The sequence below is a fragment of the Acyrthosiphon pisum genome, chromosome X, assembly GCF_005508785.2.
Source record: "Acyrthosiphon pisum isolate AL4f chromosome X, pea_aphid_22Mar2018_4r6ur, whole genome shotgun sequence".
NCBI classification, from domain to species: Eukaryota; Metazoa; Arthropoda; class Insecta; order Hemiptera; family Aphididae; genus Acyrthosiphon; species Acyrthosiphon pisum.
This window is the reverse complement of record NC_042493.1, coordinates 87,374,055-87,398,857: the sequence shown is the minus strand read 5'-3', so window position 1 is coordinate 87,398,857 and position 24,803 is coordinate 87,374,055. Positions and strand designations below refer to the sequence as shown.

The window sequence follows — 24,803 nt, the reverse complement described above, 5'->3', positions numbered from 1 at the left end:
CTCAAATTAAATTTTTATGAGCATTTGAAATTCATATTTTTTACAACATTTGGTATTCACTTGATTTCTTACGTAACGTTTTTCTTATTTTGTTTTAATTAAAAAACGAATGACTGTAAAAACTTAAAAATTTCACTGAATGTTTATATTAGCATTTTCTATATACGATAAAATTTTGAAAATAATTTGTACTCTTTTTGAGCTGTTTACGGACATTGTAAGTTTTCAATTTTTTTAGTTTTTTTTTCTATAAATATCAATAAAGTTTTATCTATTGGGCCAAAAAGTGTAAAAATTAATACAGGGCTCCTGATACATTGTTACAATAGCAGTTGAAAAATATTAAAAATACATAGGCACAATTTTTTTTTTATTAAGCATTTGAAGTTAAAATCTTGACAAAATTTATCAAATTTAAAATTGAATCATTATTCTTGTAGCTAACAATTTATCAAAATGCTCAACTTTTATATCTAAGGACTGAAAATTTAAAACAAGATTCCAGGTAAATATTTAATTCTGTTACCAAAAATTCTAAGAAATACATAAGCACAGTTTATTTTTATAGTAATTTTAAGTTCAAATTTGGACGAAATTACATATTAAAAAACCTGGAATACCTATTTTAGTTATTTTGTTGTGATTGTATAATATTATTTGTGGGTGCTTGAAACTTCTAAAGTATACTATTATATATCTATGATAGTACCACGATTTGTTGTTGATGTATAACGTGTTACCTGATGGATATTGTGATATGATTAATTTGGAATTTATTATTAATACCTATTATAGGTCAATTTTTTTTAATACTATGGATAAGTATACCTACCTATAATAAGTATGTCTAATACCTAGACTGACAAACCGTCTCCGCTCAGAATCGTTTTTCTTATACAGTGATATTATATCATTGAATTCAAATTTAATGCTATCCATTATACAGTGACCCACTTGTAAGTTGTAACCTACTGTACAGCAGAGCGACATCCACTTACCCACCTTTTTAATTTTTATAATAATACTGTATTTTATTGGAGATCCATTCTATAGGAACAACTAAAAAAATTATATTTGAGTTACCAAAATCGTATAAATATTAAATCGCAATAAGTCAATAATTTTATCGCAGTAGGTATGCTTATATTACTTCATTATTTACACATTAAAATGCATAATACCTACAACCTACTTAATTAATTACCTTTAATCGTGGTAAACACTAAAAATAAAGCCTATTTTTTTTTTATACCATTTGTATGATACCTCATATAATACAGTTTTATACCACTGTAAAATACAAACTCACATTTCTAGACAAGAGTATAAGTATAAGACAAAATAACATTTTATTATAACTATTTTTGCTATTAATGTTTTCACCCTATCCTGGCTTCTTTAATTTTGATTTCTTAAAGTAGGTATTTAATATTAATTCGTCCTTTTAATTAATAATGTCAGGACTTGAAGTGACTGAAATAACAAAAAAATTAAAAAGAAATGAAGGTACAAAGTAGCACGTTACAAAAAACAGTAGCGTGCCGATCACTGATACATTCGTAAACAGTTTACATCATAGGACACTTATAATATTTTGCAGTCCCATTTATTATGCTTCATGTAGTTACGTGGGTACTTAGATATTCACTTAATCACTTAAAAGTAGATTATAGTATACCTACTTATAAGCAACAACTCAATAGAACATTTTTCATAATATTTCGCGTCTTGTTAAAAATTATTTTTTTATTATGAATGACAACGTCAACAGACTATCTTATTAATATTTACGTTACATTGTTACAAGTAGATACGAAGGCTATATAGATAAACATAATTCCGGGATTTATTATTGAACTTACACATATAACATGTATAGCCTGTAGGAACTATTATATATATTATAAGAACTAAAGAACGACTGTTATATTTTATGATAATTAATAGGTACATAAATTTAATTTACGGTTTATTATAATATATCTTTATCTACTGTGATCAGGAACGTATTTAGGGGGGGGGGGCAAGTGCACCTTGTTGCCCGGGGCTGCAAATTGTTTAGTCCATTTCCCTAAATGCGACGGTGGTAAATTTATATTGCCATATTATTGTTGTGTATTCATCGTATCAAAAAAAATTATAATTATAATTAAAATAACCCGGGCTCGGAACTTTATGCATTTCCATGTTTCTTAAGAAGCTGCATAATACTCAAAATCTGATTTGATACAAATTCGTTTCATGATAGGTACATACAATCGAAGTACAACAATTTATGTTGCATATTTTTGCATATTTTACTATATTAATCCGGTTTTGGATTAGTTATTTCGTATGTGGTAAGCAAAACATAGTTTTCAACACGTCATGAATTCAATTTACTTTATTTTAATTGTATTATTAAGTACGGTAACTAGGTACCTATATAGGTTTATTTGAATAGTTATGTATCCAAATCGAAATTAGAACAAGTAGGTTTTAAGTTTTATTGTACTGTGTACTATATAGGTCCACTCAGTGGCGTAACAAGTGGGGCGATAGGGGGGGGGGGGGTTGTAAAGCCCTCCCCGAAATGTCAAGAAAATAAAAAAATTATTTCTATGGTTTATGAAAGTTACTGCAAATACATATTTGTATAGCCGTATAGGAACCGAAACCTAAAATAAAACCTCGACATATGTATGCTAAACTTATGGGAGACCGTAGTTTAACAATTCTATGTAAACGGCACAATACCACTCCCCCTATTAAGCGATCAGTTTTTTTGGATTTAAAGCCCGAGGGCCTTGAATTTATCCCTAATAAATATATTATCCGAATAAAAAAATATCTGTCCCTAATGGTTAAATCTAACTTAACCATAGAAGTTTATCTTATTTCAAGAAATGCTTAAAGTCTGATCACACTATGGGACATAATAGGCATGTTTTTTTTAGCAATAAGACAGGTCACGTGGCCGGTGGCCCCTTAAACAACATAGGTGGTTTAAGCATTTAATATAATATGTTTATAATTGATTTTTATATTTATTAAAAATGAACCTCATCAATTTATCAAAAAATATCAATGATAATATCATATTATTAATAATTGATATATTATATAATATATTGACATATTAATTGATCATATTATTATAATATGTATTATATAGGTATATTGATTATATTGTTATATGTTATTGCCATCGGTTTGTACCACTTATTAAATATTACAGTATAATGATATACATAAGACGTGTTTTTCAAGAAAAGGGATTTTTAAAAAAACCCTGCTTTAGTTTACTTATAATCCGTTAGCTGTTAATTTTAATAAAAAGACAGCCAGGATGCATGATACTTCCAAAAGACGTCAAACACGCTTCATTATAATATCACCTTGGCGCATAGCCAGTGTTCAAGTGTTGCATAATTGTCTTAAGATTTGAATAATAATAAATAGTAATAATAAATAATTTTTTTTTTTATTGAATAAATAATACAGTTACAATAAGTATATTAATTATTTAATTTACCCCATTAAGCAGAGCTAGTGGCGAGGCAAATAATTTGCTAGTATAGGTACAGTAAAATCTATATAATATTTGAAATTTACAATTTACAATATTTATAAAACTTATATCCTAAATAGTATACAATTATATAGTTAAAGTTCAAGTAACAACTAATTCACAATAGTTTTTTTCTTAAAATTATAATTATTTTTATTTATATTATTAACAATATTTTTTTTCAACTCAAGTGGCATAGCATTAAAATTAATTGGACCTAAATAATCTACGAACTTTTTCCCTATATTTTTTTTGTGTAATTAACATGCAAGTTATATACCCTATTTTCTCTTTTATTGACATTTTTAATAGTACCTAATTTTACCTGTTTTAAATAAAATGGAGAACTGTCTGTATAAATACCTAACCGGTAGAACTCTAAATTGTTTGTAATTTATGGAAGTCGAGCCATAAAACTCCTTTTTGTTTAGACATAATCTTACTACATCCATCCCATACTAATAAACCGTATGAGGAAATCTACTTATAGAGTGCGTTATATACAGTATAAACTATAAATATAGTTTGTGTTGATAAAAGTTTATTTAGTTTGAAAAATGTGCAAATAACAGATCTTAATTTCATAAACACATTTTCAATATGAAATTTCCACCTAAGATTCCAGTCAAAAATAAGACCTAAATATTTAACTATTTTAATCCTACCTATTTTATGGCAATTACATAATTTAGAATTTAAATCTCGAGTATTACATAAGTGAATAATAATATCATCGAACGTATGTACGTATGTACGTACTATAAATTGAAAAGGCAACGAATACACTTTATCTTATATTCAAAGTTAGTTTATTGTTATTCAGTTCTTTAAACAAAGTATTTACGCCAACAGTCGTTTTGTGATGAACGTCTTCCTATAAGTTTCCGGAAAAAAGAAGGCAGGTGTCATCCGCATAGGTTATAACTTGACCATCAATACACAGGTTACAGATGTTATTTATATACAAAATGAATAATACAGGTCTTAAGACACTGCCTTGAGGTGCTCCGTAATTTATTTCACCCTCAACGCTAAGAACGCCATTTATCGATACTACTTGTTTTCGACTTTTTAGATAGCTTTTGAACCACATAAAACTTTCATTAGATATTCCAAAACTTGGCAACATTTTCAGAAGTTCAACGTGGCTTACTGTGTCAAGCGTATTTGTTAGATCTAAGAAAACTGCAATTACTTTTTTATTAAGTAGGTACTGTCTAAATTTGAAATTATTTATAATTTTTAGGAACTCGGTTTGTTCTATCTTTTTTAGAAAGTGCTGATTAAAAGAAAAATTTGGTACTTTGTCATCATAATTATGTAAATTGTTTTTGAATTTAACTGCTATAGGTAATTCCCGACACTTATGAAAAATGAATTAAAAATATTTGCTATATTTGAAGGATCTTTTTGGGGGTTAAATGTTTGACCATTATTTTCAATATTATTTTTGAATGTCTCATTGTTTGAGTTATTTTTGGTTCCTGTTAAATTCCAAGTATGTTTAGATCTATAATTTCACTAGAAAATTTTAATTTGTAAACATTTATTTTCCTTGCTCTTAAAATTGAAATAAAATTATTAAGATATTTAATGTAAATAAGCACGTAAATTTAAATTGTTAGGATGCTTTTTAACCATTTTAGCAATATCATTTTTACGACACACTGAAATTAACAATTCATTTGTCATCCATTCTTTAATGAATTTTTTTTTTAATTAATCTTTATTTTGTAGCTGGTGTTTTCAACATACTTTAATAACTTTGCATAAAATATATCAATTAGTTCATTAATATCTGATGTACTATTCAAAATAGACCAATTTTCTTGACTTAAAAAATTACATTGGAGGTCGTAGTAAACACTCTTTTTAATAATTCTATTATTAGAACTAACTTGTCTAGATATTGGTACTGTTGCAAATATAGAGAAATGATCAGTGATATGAATTTGTATAACACCTGCTTCAATTACATTTAAATTTGATTGTTGAGTTTTGATAAAAATATGAACTAAACACGAGTAAATGCCTTATGGAGGTAATCTGGTATATATAGGTATTTATGTATGATTTATAACCATACTCAGCTAACATGTCTAGATAATCATTATTTGTATGCTCTATGGTATTTATGTTCATATCTCCAATTAAGAAGGAATAGCCCTTATCTGAACTTTCTTTATCAAAAATATTCAGGAAATGACTCTGCGCGTACAACTAAGCTTACTAAAATGTTTATGTGAAAAGTTATTCTTCTCTGGTAGGAAAGTGAAGATAGTTGATAATTTTGGGGGTCAAATGTAAAAAATTCCCAAAACTTGTCTTAATAATTTGGTAAAAAAAAAAAATTAGGGATAAATGAGAATTTTCATGCGAAATCAGTTTTTGACAAAATCGAATTTCTTATTTGGTTGTAATCCAAAAACTAATATAACTAAAGATATTTATTCATATATTATTGATTATATCACCATTGCATAAATAAAAAATATTTTTAAATTTTTTGAGTTATTAATAGACATATGTGAAATATTTTTTTTTTGAATGATAATTGTCCATAAGAAAATGTTCACGCTACCATAAAGCTTAAAAATATAATACAAGGTTCTTAATAAGTTGTTATTACTGGAGTTGAATATAAAAGTTGAATGTAATACACTATTACCACAAAATATATTTTTTTACAAGCGTCTGAAGTTCAAATTATTGGACGATATTTGAAACTTAAACAAAGAAGATCAATTTAGTTGTTTTGTTGTAATTAAAAAATATTATTCGCGAGGACTTGAAACTTTTGCGTACCTATATTATAGGTATTTATTTATTATTACACAATATACAACTACCTGTTCGGATTAATTTTATGTTATTGTCTAATACCTACCTATTTAAACTACGGTCTTGTTCACACCGTTCTGCGGAAAGTTGGTATCGTCTCAAAAGTTAATAACAATAAAATATTAGGAAATTATGATAATATGATATAAATATATACCTACCATTTCTAGTATAATAAAATTACTATAAAAGCAATATAAATAATAAACACATCATAAAATATACTTAGTAATATATGCTGACGGTCTATCTTCGTTCATAATCGTTTTTTTTTTATTTAATGGTTTATCCTTGAGTTCAAATTTAATACTTAGTACATGCTGCAGTGACTTCTCAATGACGAGTAACACTCGGCACCTATAGTACTACAGAATTGTTACTTACTTTCAAAATGTTTAGTTTGTGCGAATTAAAATGAAAAATAAATATAGATTATAATCAATTGTTAATCAAAACCATACGTGTTTTTTTAAGAGTGTAATTTTAAACGTTTTTATCCAAAAAAACTTAAGCTCATTAATTGCTGATTCAAATGATTTAATGTACCGTATACCTATGCAATTTTAACGTATTCAAATTTTAAATGAACGCTCAACTGAACACTGATTTAAATTTATTTTTCAACCTGGAAGTGCATAAATGCGTAGTTGGAATTAGACATATAACAATATACTATTGTATATAGGTACACCCGTAAAATGTAATACCTATAAAGAACAATTGCGATAGATCATTATAATAATAAGATTCATACTTAATTTCAGTGTATATTAATGATTTTTAGGAAAATAAAACAAACAATTCTTCTTTTATACAGACTAGTAGATATTAATGAACATTGTCCTTATATAAATAAGAGTATTTAAAAATTATTATTTTTAACCAGTGCGATAAACTTAAGATAATATAAACCTGGCACCTGCCTATAATGGACTTTAAATTAGAATTTATTAATAATATAAAATATTATATATATTATTATAAATTATAATTTACAATACCCAGTATACCCACCTAGCTAGTTAATACTAGTTCTACGAAGTTTGATTAACTATATTTTATCTATACGACGAATAAAACAATACTGTTACGATTATAGCATATTATATTGAACTAAAAAACACATGTGTGATGTTCAATGAATTCGCTTAATATGATTTTATTAACTGATGAACTGGCATGTTGTGCGATATCCTTTTTAATTAAAAATATGTAGGTATAGGTTCTATAGAAATACTATAATAGCAGACGAGGTTTTCATGTTATCAAAGTGTGAAATATATTCATGTAATAAATGACTACAGATATTTAAATGTATTAAATAAGCCATGAGTCAAATATTCTAATGACAATTAATTAAATTTAAATTATATATACGGTTCTGTATCATTAACGGGGATTTCATTTCCGTCTGTGCGTATGCGCTATGTTCATTATAAAATAATATTGTGCCCTGCAGTACAGCCTGTTGTGCATAACTACATAAGTAGTTTCATTATCCGTTCGTTGCGTGCGAAATTAGCACGATGATGATACAATGATCCAGTTTGGAACTTTTATAATGGGCAGTGGTGTGTGCTATGACATAATGTAAATAGTAATAAATTAATAAAATAACGGTTGGGAAAAAACGAAATAACAGATGTCTATTGAACGAACAGTGGACACCTAAATTAGAAGGATCAGATGGACAATTATAATCATAATTATAATTCTTAACAAGTTAATATCAATTATCAAAATATTTTTTATTTATTATTATTTTATATTTTATGATTATTATTTATTAATGTAATTTGATATGACATTTTGGTGTTGTATTTTGACTGTTTAATAATTTCTAGTTTCTAGAATAAAATCCATATTATGTAACTTTGTAAGTACATATTATAGCAATTAGCAAATAATAATAACTTTCAAGTTTCATTTCTTAGTGCTACAAGAATCGTTTTCGAATTTTAATAGAATATAGATTCCATTATTTTTAGTAAATTGTAATAGTTACATTAGTACCTATAATATAAAAAAGAACAGGTCTTTAATCACCTATTGCTTATTAGCAAGGCTTGGAACTTTATGTACTAAAAAGTATTCATATATGCGCATACATATGCGGTTCAGAATATGCGATATAAAATGCAGTGAAAATTTGAAAAATATGTAAAAGTATGTAATTTATTGAAGACAATATAATATGTATGCCTATATAATAGGTACACATGATAGTGCTTTTTCAAATATGTTTTGACTTTTAATATAAATTTATCGATAGTTCTAAATTGTCTACGTTCCTCTTCAGTAGTCCTATGGAGACCACGTGCAGCGCATGTCATGTGAATTATTTTTGTGTATAAAGGACTAAGTAATTTTCCACACTTAACCATATATAGGGCATCGCATCCGATAGCATTACAAGGGAACATTACAAAAATAGCCGTTGATGAATTAATTCATTTTGAATTAATTGGTGGTCACATTACATCTAATATTCTTTTATTAAACTATAAATATCTAAAAAAAAATTTGCTCTCGATAAATACATGGAATATGCATTTACACTTAATCCTAAATCATACGAATTCGTACGAAAAATAACGAAATATGCTAAAATTTGTATATAGTATGGACTATGGATCGAATTTATATCGAATCGGTATTTCAATATTCACTTTCTAAACAAATATGCAAATGCCTAAAGTTCTGAGCCTTGCTTATTAGTATAAAGTGTGGAATTGTATTTTGAACTCATTTGGTTTTTTTTATGTCGATTGTGTGATATGCTCAGTATGCACATTACAGTATTATATTATTATTATGTCTAATCATGATGGAATTAATACTACGATTTTTTTAGCGCATATTTTTGCATATAATGATATTTTGACATTTTAAGAATTTATTTTATGACGTTAACTACATGTTTCATCTTTTAGTGCGTATTTATGTTTCCAGACATTTTCGAAACATTTCTAAAATTACTTTTTAAAAAAAAGGTGACAAGTGGGAATTGCTTCACTGTATATTGAAATTTCAATTAGCATGCAAAAAACGATTATGAGCGAAGACCTCCGTCGTGTCTGTCAGTCTTTACTTTTTTATTTTATTTAAATTTCTTTAAAATATACATACAATGAAACATGAAACATACATTATATATATATATATTTATAAAGAATATAACTACTTATTTAAGTCTAAGCTTGTGATGTAGTAGAGTGTTAGCATGCGAGTACAATAATACAAAAATGAACAGTATTTTTTATCAAATATAAAATATTACGTACAGAAATATATACAAAGTACTTGGTGATTTTAAAGAATTTTTATTAAAGTTTGAACTTTAAATGCTAAAATGCTTATAAAAAATTCTTAATTTCGTGAAATATATGTTATTTATATTGTAACAATGACAAAAAGTTATTCCACATAATTCTAACTTGTATTTTAGGAATGGATAATGGATTAATATTTCGAAACAATATTATTAATATTAGGTATTATAAGATTCAAGTGTAATAAGATTTTTTTTTTAAATTAATATAAAATAATTACCTATATTTATTCAAAACCAATGAAATTTTTTATAAAAATTACAGATTTTGATTTATAGGTAATTCTTAATGTAAAATAAAAAAATAATGAATTAATTAAAAACCCATTTTGAGTTTTAATTAAATTATACTTGACAATAAAAATTGAAAAATGTCATCTATTATTGATTATAATGTTGCTTTTTTACTTGATCAACATAAAAACTATTCATTAATAAACGGAATGTGCGCAAAACGCTTTTTAAGTAGGTACCTATATACTATATAGTATATATATAGTATATAGGTACCAACTTGATATTTCCACATAATTGCCATTTTATTTCAAGAGACGACACATTTTTTTCTAATACTATAATAACAATTATTGCATTCCACAAAATTGGGTGTTGGGTAGGTATTCACACAATGTGTAAAATACTAACTTGAATTTTATTTAATCAATGAGTAATTTTTTCTTAGTATTTGTTATTTTATTATTTCAAAATATTTAGTGTATTAATTTATTATATTAATGATTTTTAAACTTTTATAATATTCTGATGTAAAACCAAAAAAAAAAAAAATGAAGGAAAAACAGAAATTTTTACGCCCAATAGGTTTTGGTTTTTAGTGTAATTCTAAAACAAATAACCGTAGAAAATTACATTTTCACTGAATTTTTTCATTCGCATTTTCTTTACACGATAAAATTTTCAAAATATTTAGACTTGTTTTGAGCTTTGTTTGAATTTTTTTTAGGTTTTTCTTTTTTTATAAATGACAATAAAATATTAATCGTTTGGTCAAAAAGCTAGAAAAATTTATGCAAGGCTCCTGATATACTGTTACAATAGTAGTTGAAAAATTGTAAAAAATACATAGGCACAATTTTTTTTTATAAGCTTTTAAAGTTCAATTTTTGATAACGTTTATCAAATTTTAAATTTTAAAATGATTTTGTAGTTAAAAATGTTTAAAATGTTTAACTTTTATAGCTAAGGACTGAGTATTCAAAACAAAGTTTGACGCAAGAAGGTTATTCTGTAACCAAAAAATCTCAATATTATAAAAAAACAGTTTTTTTAATAATAATTTTATGTTCAAATTTGGACGAAATTACATTTTAAATAATCAAGAATTAAGATTTTAGATACTTTGTTGTAATTGTTTAATATTAACTCAACTTACTGGCGTCTATATTAATAAATAACTTATTAATAAGTAAAAACAATATAAATATAATATAACATATCCACACTGACAAACCGTCTTCGCTCAGAACCGTTTTTCGTATACAATAATATTATATCATTGAATTTAATTTACACATTTTTACTAATTGTTCGGTATGACTATCTTATAAAGGAAATTGATAGCTAGGTAGGTATTTGAAAATATAATAATTTTTTACAATCAGTTTCAACAGTTTCTACAAAAATGGTTAATAGGTAGTATAAAAACTGTGGTTTTTACAATAGTATGATATATTTATTTAAAGAAAATCATTTTTGTAAATTATTGTTGGTACCAGGGATCGAAACCGGTTTAACCGGCTTTTCAGAAAACTGAGGATTTTTTATATTTGAACACCGGAACCGGAACCGAAATAAAAAGCTTTAAAACACCGGTAAATAAACCGTAACTGAAACCTAGAATATTAAATAAACCATTTACAAAACCCAATCTATAGAATTGAAAAACCGTTCTTAAAACCGATTAAAAATTAACATTTATATCCGTTTCCTTGAATTTTGTAATTCTAGTTAAAACGTGTATTTTTATGCAAAGAAAATATTATTTTGTTTGAATCCAATGCTATTACTGAGTATTACGAAATAATAATAGGTACCTAATACGAATATTATTCTATTTATATTTTGTAATGTAAGTACTATTGATTCAAAATTATATACAAATATCACAATTGTTTTTTTGATCGCCCCTATGTGACTAATGGTACGCCTGTATTGTTGTTATTTGAAGTATTTAAAGTATTTGAAGTATTTATGTATATTATTATTTACTAATGGTATTACAAATGTTTCATATTCGACTGATCCGCGTCCGTCCCACGGTCAATTCGATCGCTTATGTCATTATCATCAGTCTCCTCAGTGTGTCTCCTGAATTACAAATGTGTGTATCTACCAAATGTTATTACGTGTAGGTATTTGAATCTCAACAGTAATAACCTTTTTAAATAACAATATTTTCAAATAGTCCAATACACTTTTTTAGTATCCTCTTAAATTAATATTTTGTTCAAATATCATTATAGCGTTAATCATATAACAAGAGATTTGTTATACTGTAATTTAGTGTGATGTTATTGTAAATTACAATTAAATATTGGGTAATGATCTCAACCTTCAACCTTGTGTTGTACCTACTTATGCAAAAATAGTTGCATTATATTAAAGTTAACAGCATGAAATTAGTTCTGTTGGACGTAAATTTGCTAGGTTTATTGTATATACCTACACTATTTATACAAATTGGACATATTTTAGAGTTTTAGGCTCAGCTCTTAATAGTTAATAGATAATAAAAATTGGATCTACAGTTTTTAGGTACAGGAAAATAAAATAAACATTTTCAAAAACCTTTCTTGATTCTAATAAATTTGAAAAATCTTTTTTGAAACCGAAACCAAAACCAAACAATATGAAAAACCGATCTTAAAAACTACACCAAAACGAGAAAATGTAGAAAACCGTTCTCAAAAACCGAATCCGTATAACCGTTAAAATTTGTAACGGTTTCGATTCCTGGTTGACATTGAAACTGGATGCAAAAAATATTTTTATTTTTAAATATTAGCTTTCAATTTCCTTCATAAAAATTATAAATCGAATAATTAGTGAAGTTCCGTATATTTAAGTGTCAATCTTCAAAAGTTAAAAAAACCATTATAACAACATACCTAGGTAATATAGCAAATACTAAAAAAAAAAAATAAATAAATAACTCTATAATTCGAGTTTATATTATTAATTAAATCATTTAAAATGATATATTTAGCCTCAGAATATTGTAAAAATAAATTATTGATAAAAAACCAATAGTCTTTTAGTTTTATATAATATAGTACTTTTGGCACCTTAAATTATCTTTTATATCTGCATTGTGTGACGCTTGTATTGAATTCAAATAAATAGTTCCTATATCAATCAACATTCAAAAAAATCTAAAGTAAAATGCCGACCTATTACTTATATACAATTATATAATGTTATATTAGAATATATTATTCTTAAAAATATAATAATGGTTAGGTGCTTACCTGCCAAAGACTGAAATTTTGATGCACAATAAAGATTTTATTCCTAGAATATGACGTATGGTTTCGTAAATTAGTTTAGAGTATTTTCCTTGTATTACACCCACATATTTTATATTTGATAAAACTATTATAAATATTAAGAAATTGTGAAATAGGTTGTTTACAAACAAAATAAAAGATAGTATTAAAAATATGAATATCGTTGTATTATGATAATTCATAAATAACCTTGAATTAAATAATTACTATATAAATATAATATTATATAACATTAGGTACTAAATAATATCTGTATCGAGTTATTCATTAGGTAGGTACTGCATTTTTTTTTCATGAAATATGAATAGGTATTATTTGCAAATTTTAACATAGTATTATATTGTTAATTAATGTGGAATTGTGTCATCATTCATATATTAAGATTTAATAGGTATACATTTGTAATATTAACTAAAAAAATTACCTATCATGCGGAATTGGGGTATTGAACAATACGTTTTATTATTATAGATCTAGTGTTACATAAGTTCCACACACCTTGGTGCCTCAATTATAAGAAATTTAACTTATTAGGGATAGTATGAAAGTAGACCCAGATAATGTTGAGGCTATAAACAAGTGGAAAGAACCTAAAAATAAATTAGAACGGAATCTATCCAAATTAGAATGATAAGGTAGTACCGTAAAATCGGTAACTCCGGACAGATTTTGCTGTTTTTTTTTTAATATTTCTGAAAATAATGAATCTAAAATTCTGTAAGAAATGTTCAATACAACCAATACACGTAAAAAAATAATTATAAGCTTCTAAAAATTATATTCGTCTTATTTAAAATTTTGAGTTTAAATATAAGATTACAAATTGTCAGGAGTTAACCGCAAAAATATTTGGTACCTAACATTCCCTAGCTAACACTCAGTATACACCCATATAAATGCATAGAAAAACGATGTTATTATTGGTTATCTCCGGACTATATTTCATTTTTTTTTAAAACTATTTATTGATCTCGAACAATACATTTTTCTTAAGTTTGTTAAACACATTTTAATAACAGAAATTTACAAATTCTAATTAATACAAATTTAAAATTAAATTAAAATAGATTTATTAATCCCAATCTTAAAAAAAAAAAACATTTTGAATAAAATAATTAAAAATTCAAGAATTAATAATTAATATTATATCACAAAAGAACTAAATATTATAATTTTTATTTATCATTACGCACTAAATCAATGGAGTCCGATGTTACACGGAAAACACTACTTTTTTAAGCTTATCAATGCTACTTCCTAAATTTGTTTTAACTAACTTGTATTGATACTCATTTACAGTGTAGAAAATTAAAAATTCATTGAAAAAAACCATTCTTCAATAACATTAAAATACAATGTTTCGTGACTTTTATCAGTTTTGAATTAAAAAATAGAATATTTTAAATACATACCTATTATATATTGTTTACCTTGATAATATCAATGTAAATTGGAGGTAGGTTACTAGGTTCTGTCAACCAATGTAGTTTTTTCGTTAGAAATACCTATAATATTTTGTAACAATGTTCTCAATTTATCGATTTCTTTATCAAAATGATCTATTTTAAATGAGAAACTATTTGTCCGAATTTAGGTAACCCGAAAGTCCGGACTTACGCAAGTACGGTGGAAAAATAAATGTGCTCTAGTCATTTTAGACATGGATTAATCACTACCTAATGAGTAATGTCATAGATAAGTGATAAATATTTAAAAATATAATATAGTTATAGTTACTTATTATCTATTATTATGATCTAAAAGAAAGTATTATATATAAATCAATGTGATGGTTCTAACAAGTTTAAGCTGCTTCTTAATGCAAAAGAAATTGTCGGTAGCAATTTACCACAGAAGTTCAGCTGATTCAAAAAGACAGTACTTACCCAGATCCACAAAAACTAAAATACATTAAGAAGTGTTATGTATAATTTTTTAATGTTGTAAATTCCATAATGTATATTCTACGTATAAAAGACAAAAAATCTTTGAACGTATGTCCTTTATGCATTCCTTAACCGATCATCCGATTGCAATGAAATTTGGTACAGAGATATATTAGACCACGGAGAAGAAAAATAAATAGGTAGGTATATACTATATTTTCTATTCTATATAGTAGGTAATTGTAAGTTGGACTAAACTTCTGACAGTATATTTGAATTCGAAGTTAACTTGAAAACCACTTTTAGATTCTGAGCGGAGCGATGAATGTATTGAATTTACAATGATGTGTTTTTTTAATTTTTGTGTCTGCCATCATTTTTTAAGACAGTAATTTTTTGTTATATCAGTATCAATAAAATTGCGGTAAAATTGCTTTTTTTGGTAAAAAAGCGTGAACATTTAATGCAAGGCTTCTGATATATTGTTACAATAGCAGTTGAAAATTATTAAAAATACATAGGCACAACTTTTTTTTATAAGCATTTAAAGTTCGAATTTTGATAAATTTATCAAATTTAACTTTTACAATTAAGGATTGAAAATTTAAAACAAGGTTCCACGTAAATAGGTTATATATAAATTACTTTATTCACAATAATATCATCAAATATACTTAGTTATATCATAGGCTAACTGACCGTTTTCGCTCAGAATCGTTTTTCTTATACCTAGGTACAATGATATTATAGGTAGGTATCATTGAATTCAAATTTAACACCATCCATCACAGTGATCCACTTACAATCTACTGTACAGTAGAGCGATACCCACTTACCCACCTATTTTGAATTTGAACCGTTACGACTTGAGCTTTACAAAATTTGATTTTTAAATTTTAAATATCAAAAATTTAAAAATGTTTGTCTAATAATAGTGAAAAATAAAAAATCTAATAGATAAAAAAAGTAATTATAATTATTAATTTGTATTTGTGAAGTGCGTTATTGACATATATGGGAGCGTTCCCCTATTTATTTTACACTATAGACATCTTAATGATCACTTACTAGTTATTATGCACACATAATTTACGAGGACATGAGCGATATTAGAAAATTGCCTATATTGAACTCCTTAAAAACGACAAGTATCGAATCACATTGATCGTGTGGTTCATGCAAATGATTAATGAATAATATACAAATAGAAATACAATAGAAATAGCACAAGCCATAAAAATGTATGAAGTTTGACCAAAGATCTAGAATTTCATAACATTGATTGATCCCTTTGCCCCCTCCCCCCCCTCGTAAATACGCCACTAGCCCTATGTATTATTTTAATTATTACTAATAAGGTGTATTGAATTATAAACATTTTAAGAAGAGTATAATGGTGTATATGAAAAACTACTCGAGCTAAGTAATTATAGTTAGTATTATAGTCTGGGGTTAAGAATGAATGTGAACATTCAGTATTAAATGTAATTAGGACATAGTCACATTGGTATATAATTAACAACTTCTAGTCCAGGGTATCCAGAGTCCACAAAGAAATCAGTAGGTACAAACTGGTGAACATAATATGATAAGAAAGTTTGACTTCGAAAAAAATTAATTTTAGACATATTACTTGAATAGGTATATAATATATTAATATCTTCTCCTATTTCACACCTTGGAGTTTCATCGTGTAGTGAGTTAGTTCTATAACAGTTTATTTGGTAGCTGCTATAAGAACCTAGCAGAGGAAGCTTAATTGGTAATGAGTGTGACAATCCCGCAGGTCCTAGTTATCGGCGTAGAAAAAATGGCTATTGGAACTAGAACTGAAAAACCTGGAGTACCTAGTATCTACCTAGGTAGGTAGTACTTACCTAATATCTTAATGTTAATATGATGCAGAACATGGAACATATGAGCTCAATACAAATCAGGGTCTTTAAAATCCATAACTATGAGTTAAGACAATTAATATATAATGTAATATAATATGTATATATAATGAATATTCAAAATATTTAGATAAATATATCTAATACTATTAAATATTTATACCACAGGGCACACACCTATATCCACATTGTTCTACAGTAAGTTGGCATAGTCGCATTGACTCAAAAAGTAATATCTAACAATAATATATGATATTATTATTTAATATGAACTGATACTATTAAAACAATTAATGATATAATTTAAATACACTGTTTTTTTGTCAAAAATCAACTCACCCTACCTTATTATTAATATACATAAATAATTACTATTATAATAATTAATAGCAACATAAGTATATATTATTATAATCAATTAACTACCTATTCAGTAATAAAGAATGACAGTATCTGCTTTGAATCGTTTTTAATTTGTAATAACTTATCTTTGAATATAAAAATAAAGGTCCAACTTATTTTTCACACAAAGTCTAGTTATATAGGCCTAATCTAGCCTTATAAATTATTTAAATAGATAAAATACTGTCCTAGATCTTACATGAATATAAAAATGGTAGAGGACCTACTCAGATGTATGTTGTATTATGATTTATGAAGATATACATAATTAAGATACTATACTAGGAGTAGGTAGTGTAATAATGATACAGTATATAGAGAATGAAATTGAAATAGTGAACACGTAATCAAGGAACTACTGAGCAAAAAAAAAGAAATTAATGAAAACAAAAAAAAAAAATACAAAAATACAAAAACAGTTAAATATCAACCAAATTAGACATATATGAAGTGATTACTCAATTTAAATACATTTTTTAATGTTTTTTGTTTTGTTTTGTGTCATTTAACTTAATTATCATATTAAGATTATTTTTTATGTATAAAACATAGAAACTATTATATTTAAATTTATTGAATTACAGTAAAAACAATAAAATTGCCAGTATACGTTGCTTAAGTTATGGGTTAGTTTTGAATTTATAAATCATAAATATTAATTAATTAATAATTATATTATTACTAATATTCTGTTTCTGTTGATGTTATATAGTGTGTTTTATCAATGATCATGTGTTATTATTTATTAAATAATATAATATATATGTACAGTAAAATCTCATTAATCCGGACTAATTGGGGCTCTAGATTGTCCGAATTAAAGAAAATAACAAAAAAAAAGTGTATTAGCTTGTATACTTAAGATATTGTATTGTTGAAATCAAAATTATAGACATACAACCATACAAGAGAAATTTGTAACAAAAATATTATATTAAATATTACGAGGATATACTATTTAGAATAGTTTAGATAGGTATGTATTATTATACATTTATATTGGCTGATTAAAATGACGATGCTGAAGATTTATATTGAATTTGTTGACAATGGTATTACTGCTAAAATTACTGACTACTTCAAAAGTATTGATTCCTATATCAGCATTGGTACTGATAGTGACTTAATTGAATGTGATGTCACCACATTTTTCTGCTAATCTTTCATCCATCACTCTATAATGTTTTTTGTTCACTTCGTGGCTTTTGAGTTTTGGAGTATCTGCCTAGAAATGTATTAAACAATATTACACAATATATACTATATAGTCATAAAATAGGACACCCAATGTGGAATTTAGATTACGTTATTTTATGTTAAATTACTTCCTCCTCCCCCAAATTTAAAAATAATGTTTTAAAAGAACAAGTTACAAATTTTAAAAGCTCAGTAGCCAATTTCAAACCTCATTACCATGGTTTAAATAATCAAGTATCATATCACAACTCTGATACACTTAAAGCTTATATCACACTAGCAACAATATAAATTATCTATGAGTTATACTCATTCTATGTCTGATGTCAATTATCAATAAAAATTCTTAATAAAAAAATTAAATTAAATTAAATTCTCAACTGTGATTTGTGTTTATATAAAATTAAATGCTCAATTAAATGTATGTTATTATTTTATTTTAATACAAGCTATTCAATTACTTTTTAAAGGAATATCGTCAACTTCATTATAACATTTTATCAACTATTTTTTGTTTAAATAATTTCCATGAAATGTATTAAAAATTTTTTAAAATATTAGTGTACATTTATGCAGGTCCAATTGGATAGTATCGTTAAATAGCTTCTAAAATTATTTTATCCTAGTTCTAATCAATAAAACAAATTAAATAATTATGTTATTAAATTATTATTACTTAATCTTTAGTTAATAAGCTCAAAAAAAGAAAATATAGTTGCTAACTATAATTTGTGAATTTGTCTCGATTACACTAAGTATAAGTTGATTGTTAATACATTTCATCCAGAATAACTATCAAAATAATAATCAGCATGGGCAATGGGCATAGTAATAATATAATAATGATGTCTACAATTATGTATCAACTCTCAATTTTATAATTCTTATATTTTTCTATATCAAAACCCTGCGAATATTGGTTATATTTTTTATTTTCTAAATTAGGTACCTAATTAAAATCTCACTATCCATAAAACATCTTAATTTCAATCTTCAATTTTCTACTTTTTTATTTTAATCGTCAATTCCTTTATTCATCAATTAATTTTATTATTTTTACTTAATCACATACCTATCAATTTCAGTCATACTTCAACTGTTTTTATTCATTTATTTTATTTAATAATTTTTTTTTACATTTATTTATTTTTCATTTATTTTAATTCAAAATATTCACATATTTTTCACTTTTATATCTCAATATATTTTCAATATTTTTGATTAACTCATAATATTGGGCTAATTCTTGCCTTTAAAAAAATCTGAATTACTTCTCAAAATGTATTTACTTGTTACAATTTAATCATTATCATCAATTAAATTAAATCACAAAAATATACATAGGTATATTGTCCGCTAATATAAAACGCACCTTCACTAAAAATATGTGCAATGGACTTGTGATACTAAAGGAGATGTATCAAAGAACACACATTAAGATGTTTGAACATGTTGTCCAATCTATCGCCTTGAAATTCCACTTTGTGTCCACGTTCAGTTCTTTGTTGGAGGTATTATAACCTTGTAAGACTTCCAACGGTGATTCAAATTGCACTGCCTCTGTGAAATTAAAAGTTTTGAAAAAATTAAACTTAACTTCTGTTGTTTGTGAATCTTACTGAGTACCAACTAAACCAAAAAAGCGCCGTGTGCAAATATCATTTTAGAAGATGTTACTTAAAGCTTGAAATTGATTCATTATATTATATTTAACAAATTTAGTTAAATACAAAAATATGTTTTATGTTTTACATCAATTTATATTGTGATAGCTGTAATTTACTACTATGTTATTGAATTTAATAATTTATGGTTTATTCATAGATTTTACCTAGTGGTTTTAAAATAAAAATAAATAATTAACATATTAAAATAATATAAAGATAAATTACTTAGCGAGTTCAGCTCTCCATTTTAAAATCAATTACTTTAAGAACTTTAATACATTCCTCTGGATGAATCACATGTGAATCTTTTAGACTTTCAACATCACAAGTCATCCATCTTCCACAGACTCAATATTTATATCACTGATTTCCATTAAAAAATCATGATAAAATCCATTGAGCGAACTAAAAAGTAAAAACAATGTATCATTTTGTGGCTTGTGCAGTTACAAATTGATTATTCATTTATTTATGAAACGGGACAAGTCCAATACAAATGTTGAAATTAATCTTAAAATTAAGGTAAGAACAGTATAAAAATATAAAATATAAAATTAAATTAACACAATAGGGTGATAACGTTACCTTAGATCATGCGTGACATTATGCATCATAAATACAAACTAAAATAATAATATTATAGTCATTATACCCACAAATATCAAAGAATATTCGGGATTTTCTAATGTTCATGAATTTAGAGAAAGGATTTTTAGGTTTTTACATATTATATTATTTGACTTTATGCAGTTCAAGTATATTAATGACTAATGAGATATATTTAAGAAAATATTGTAGGTATTGTTTATTTATAAAAAAATCATATTAGACTATTTCCTGAGTTTAAAACTTTCGACGCTCGAAAAAAAAAAAACGTTTAAAAATATAATTTAAAAATTAAAAATGATAGAATTTTTTCAATAACTTGTTTGTTGTTTAATTTGTGTAATTGTTTCAAGTGTGACTAACTTTAAATAATTTACCGAAGTAAAGGTGTACAATAATTATTTTTTAGCTATATTTGGTAAATCTAAATATTATAAACTCGATTATACATGTATAAAGTTTAATTTAAACATATGTAATAAACTATTTATCATACACACTTTCTGTTGTAACTGGCATAAAGTTGACTTTCAAATAATTTTAAGTAAAACAAGAGCATATTATTTTCAGAATATTTAAACAGTTTAAGAGAATATGAAGCTTTTCAAGAAGAAAAATTCGATACGTTACGATATGGAATAGTTACGTACCGGCTCGTATCGAAGTCTGAGTCCGATACGCTTGTATATAGCACATGTAACTTCTTGAACGCTCTTGAACACAAATTTCTTCCTTGAAAATCTTGCATTTTATGGTTTAAAAATTTTTAATTTTTACGAACCTAAAAATCTGATACTCCGCTCTCAATTCTCATGATTATACAATATAAGTGCAATATTTTATTAGATAATATTATCACAGTTCTTACTTTATCTATCCTGTGATATTATCACACATCGTGTTTATAGTTGATAAATGATAATTCCTATCATGATTTTGTCATGATTCCTATCTTCGCAGACCGCAGTTCGAACTCAGAGAGCAACTTCTAAATTCTAATAATTTGTACATTAGGTAGAATTGTTGTAAATTTTATGAATTTTGAATTTATAGTTCATACTTCAAACATTGTTGATTTCGTCTAGAAAAAAGTTACACCACGATGAATCAATTGCCTCTATTGCGTGAATATATAATAACACATACCTAACAAAGTTATTATTTCGGGTAAGCTACATGCTTTTATTGATTTTAGTAATTTATAAATTTTTATTAGTTGACTCATAGACATATTTTATAATTAAAAACCAGATTTCATTGATGTTACAATTTATTTTTTGTTTAAATAAATCAAATACATCAATTTAACTATTTACAATCCTCCTATTTTATTGTATATCACAACCTCGATCACAACTTATAGCAATTTTGAACGTTTATGTAATCTCTTTCAATTTTGTAGTTGTGATAAAAATATAATTTTTATAATATTGCTTCCGTAGTTCCTTTTATATGGCTTCTTTTGTACCTTTTAACAATATAATTTTGATATTTCAGTTAGGTAGTATAAAAAAATAAATTGTGTATCAGAGTTGGCTGGTGGGTAGTTAAATTCAAAATTTGATACACCTTTATTTTGTTTGATAGACGCCACTGAATACTAGTACAGTATATGGTTTAATTTGTCTACCAATGTTTAGTGTTCTACTTTAGCTGAGATATCTGTATCACTATAACCCACAATTTATTTTTTTAAACCACTTTTTATTTTATCTTTATAATATCTCCCGATGATGATGTTATAAAACTAATGCAATTATAGCCGATAGGTAGGTAATAAACACACAACTGTTTAGTTATTTTAGTGTCACTTTTGGTATATTATATTATACAAGTCACTCTGACTATTATAGACAGTAGTAGTTTAAAAATTATAATCAACTTTTTAAAATGATTGTAAAATAAATTTATAAACAGTACTTACTACTTTTACTCTTAACTGAAGATTCCAGTTATAATTTTTAAATAATTTTTGCACCTACTCTGTTATCATAATCACAACTAGGAATGGAGGAGCTGGGGAGCTTAACCCCACTAAAACTTGTAATAGCCCTCGCAAAATAAATTATTCATTTATTTCCTAAAATATTAATAAATCTTTAAAAGTTAAACTGTAGGTATTTCTTACTTTTTTTTTTTTGGTAAAAAATTTAATTATCTAATTTTTATTTAAACTTTACAATTATTTTATATTGCCTATGATAAATACCTATGGTAAATATAATTAGCTACCTATATGCCTGTATTTGTTTTAAGGAAACGATTTATGTTGGTATATTGGTAAAATTATTATACATAATTTTAATGAATATGCACTGAACTAAAGTATAGTCCAGCGGTTCTAAGCCTTTTGTAGATCAAGGACCCTTGATGAGAGATTTTTAGGAATCATAGACCCCCTTACCAAATTTTTTTTGAATACCTTTTTTATAAAAAAACATCTCATGTTATCATAACCAAAGTTATAATAATTATATTATATTACAAATTACAAGAAGACATAACAAAACAACACATTTATAACAATACATTTTTTATAAAAATGTAATATAAAACTATAATTGAGTACGATGGATCAACTGCACTTAGTAGCAGTAAATATAAGACTGCTGAGACTACAGTGCTGTACGCATATACATTTCATATGAACAAGAAAAACTGATTATTTAATAAATAATAATCCAACAATATTGTAATAATGCATTCATGTCACTTATTGATGTATGTTATGTGTTAAGGCAGCCGCGGACCCCTGACATGAGTATTGCAAACCCCCGGGGGCCGCGGACCACAGTCCACAGGTTAAAAACCGGTGGTATAAACTATAGAGACAGTGAATTAGGGAATAAAAATCCCCGGATAAAAACTCCCGACAAACAATCCTGGAAAAAAAATCCCCTGGGTTAAATATCCCCAGATTTCAATGCTACTGACAACTAGGTACATGAAATTGATTGATCAATTATTTTTTAAAAGCTAATTAGTGTAAATATTACAATATTAATATTTAATTACAATTATATTATACTTACTAGTAGTATAGTATACCTACTTTTCATTAAAAAAATTAAAATATAATAAATAATTTTCAAAAATTAACAATAATATTATTTTGTTTTATATCACGATTTTAAACAACATATTATATTTTTAAAATATTAGGTACCTACTACCTACATTCATTGATTATTTATTTAATAATTATTTGGATTATTTTACAGATCGATTATTTGAAATATTTTTATTTTTTATTATATAATCTTTTAAAAATTGTATCTATAAGTAAAACTTGTAAAATTGACTTCTAATAATAATAATTATTATTATTAATATTTACATTTTGTTAATCACCAAAATATTATTAGGAAATGTACCTAATATTTTATTTTGGGGATATATTATTATAATATAATATAATCAAATCAAAATTATTATTATTATTAAATTCTGAAAATTATAATATAAATATAAAAAAGGCGGGTAAGTCGTGGATGTCGCTCTGCTGTACAGTAGGTTACAAGTGGGTTACTGTAATGGATGGAATTAAATTTGAATCCAATGATATTATATCATTGTATACGAAAAACGATTCTGAACGGAGATGATTTGTCAGTCTAGGATATATTATTTTTAAAGAAAAACTTATGGAGAACCTTGTACCAAATTTTAAAAACTTAGTTATAAAAGAAAAAATTTTTACGATTTTTCAACCACTAAATTACTTGCAAATTTTCGCAATTTTGACATATTTCGTATAAATTTGAACTTTAAATGCTTATAAATAAAAATTGTGACAATGTATTCCTTTTATTTTGCAACTGCTATTGTAAAAATATGTTAGGAGCCTTGTATTAAATTTCCAAATCTTAGAATTAAAAAGAAAAACTTTTATGAATTTCTGTCT

General features: G+C 25.5%; 1 long non-coding RNA gene and 1 pseudogene across 4 annotated transcripts; one reads left to right on the top strand and one right to left on the bottom strand.

The window, feature by feature from the left end:
* Window positions 1–17,386: 17,386 nt before the first annotated feature.
* Window positions 17,387–21,759, bottom strand: LOC103309945. 4 transcript variants are annotated; one of them, XR_003839684.1, is made up of 5 exons: window positions 21,550–21,758; window positions 20,519–20,698; window positions 20,246–20,457; window positions 19,999–20,186; window positions 17,387–18,654 (listed from the first exon to the last, which is right to left on the bottom strand). It is a non-coding gene; the product is annotated as an uncharacterized LOC103309945 (long non-coding RNA). The 4 variants fall into 4 exon arrangements; XR_003839681.1 differs by having other exon boundaries at window positions 19,999–20,457; window positions 21,550–21,759; XR_003839683.1 differs by lacking the exons at window positions 20,246–20,457; window positions 21,550–21,758 and adding an exon at window positions 21,400–21,532 and having other exon boundaries at window positions 17,391–18,654.
* A 91-nt stretch (window positions 21,760–21,850) lies between these two features.
* The window catches only part of LOC100166360, a 14,469-nt pseudogene continuing 11,516 nt past the window's right edge, over window positions 21,851–24,803 (top strand).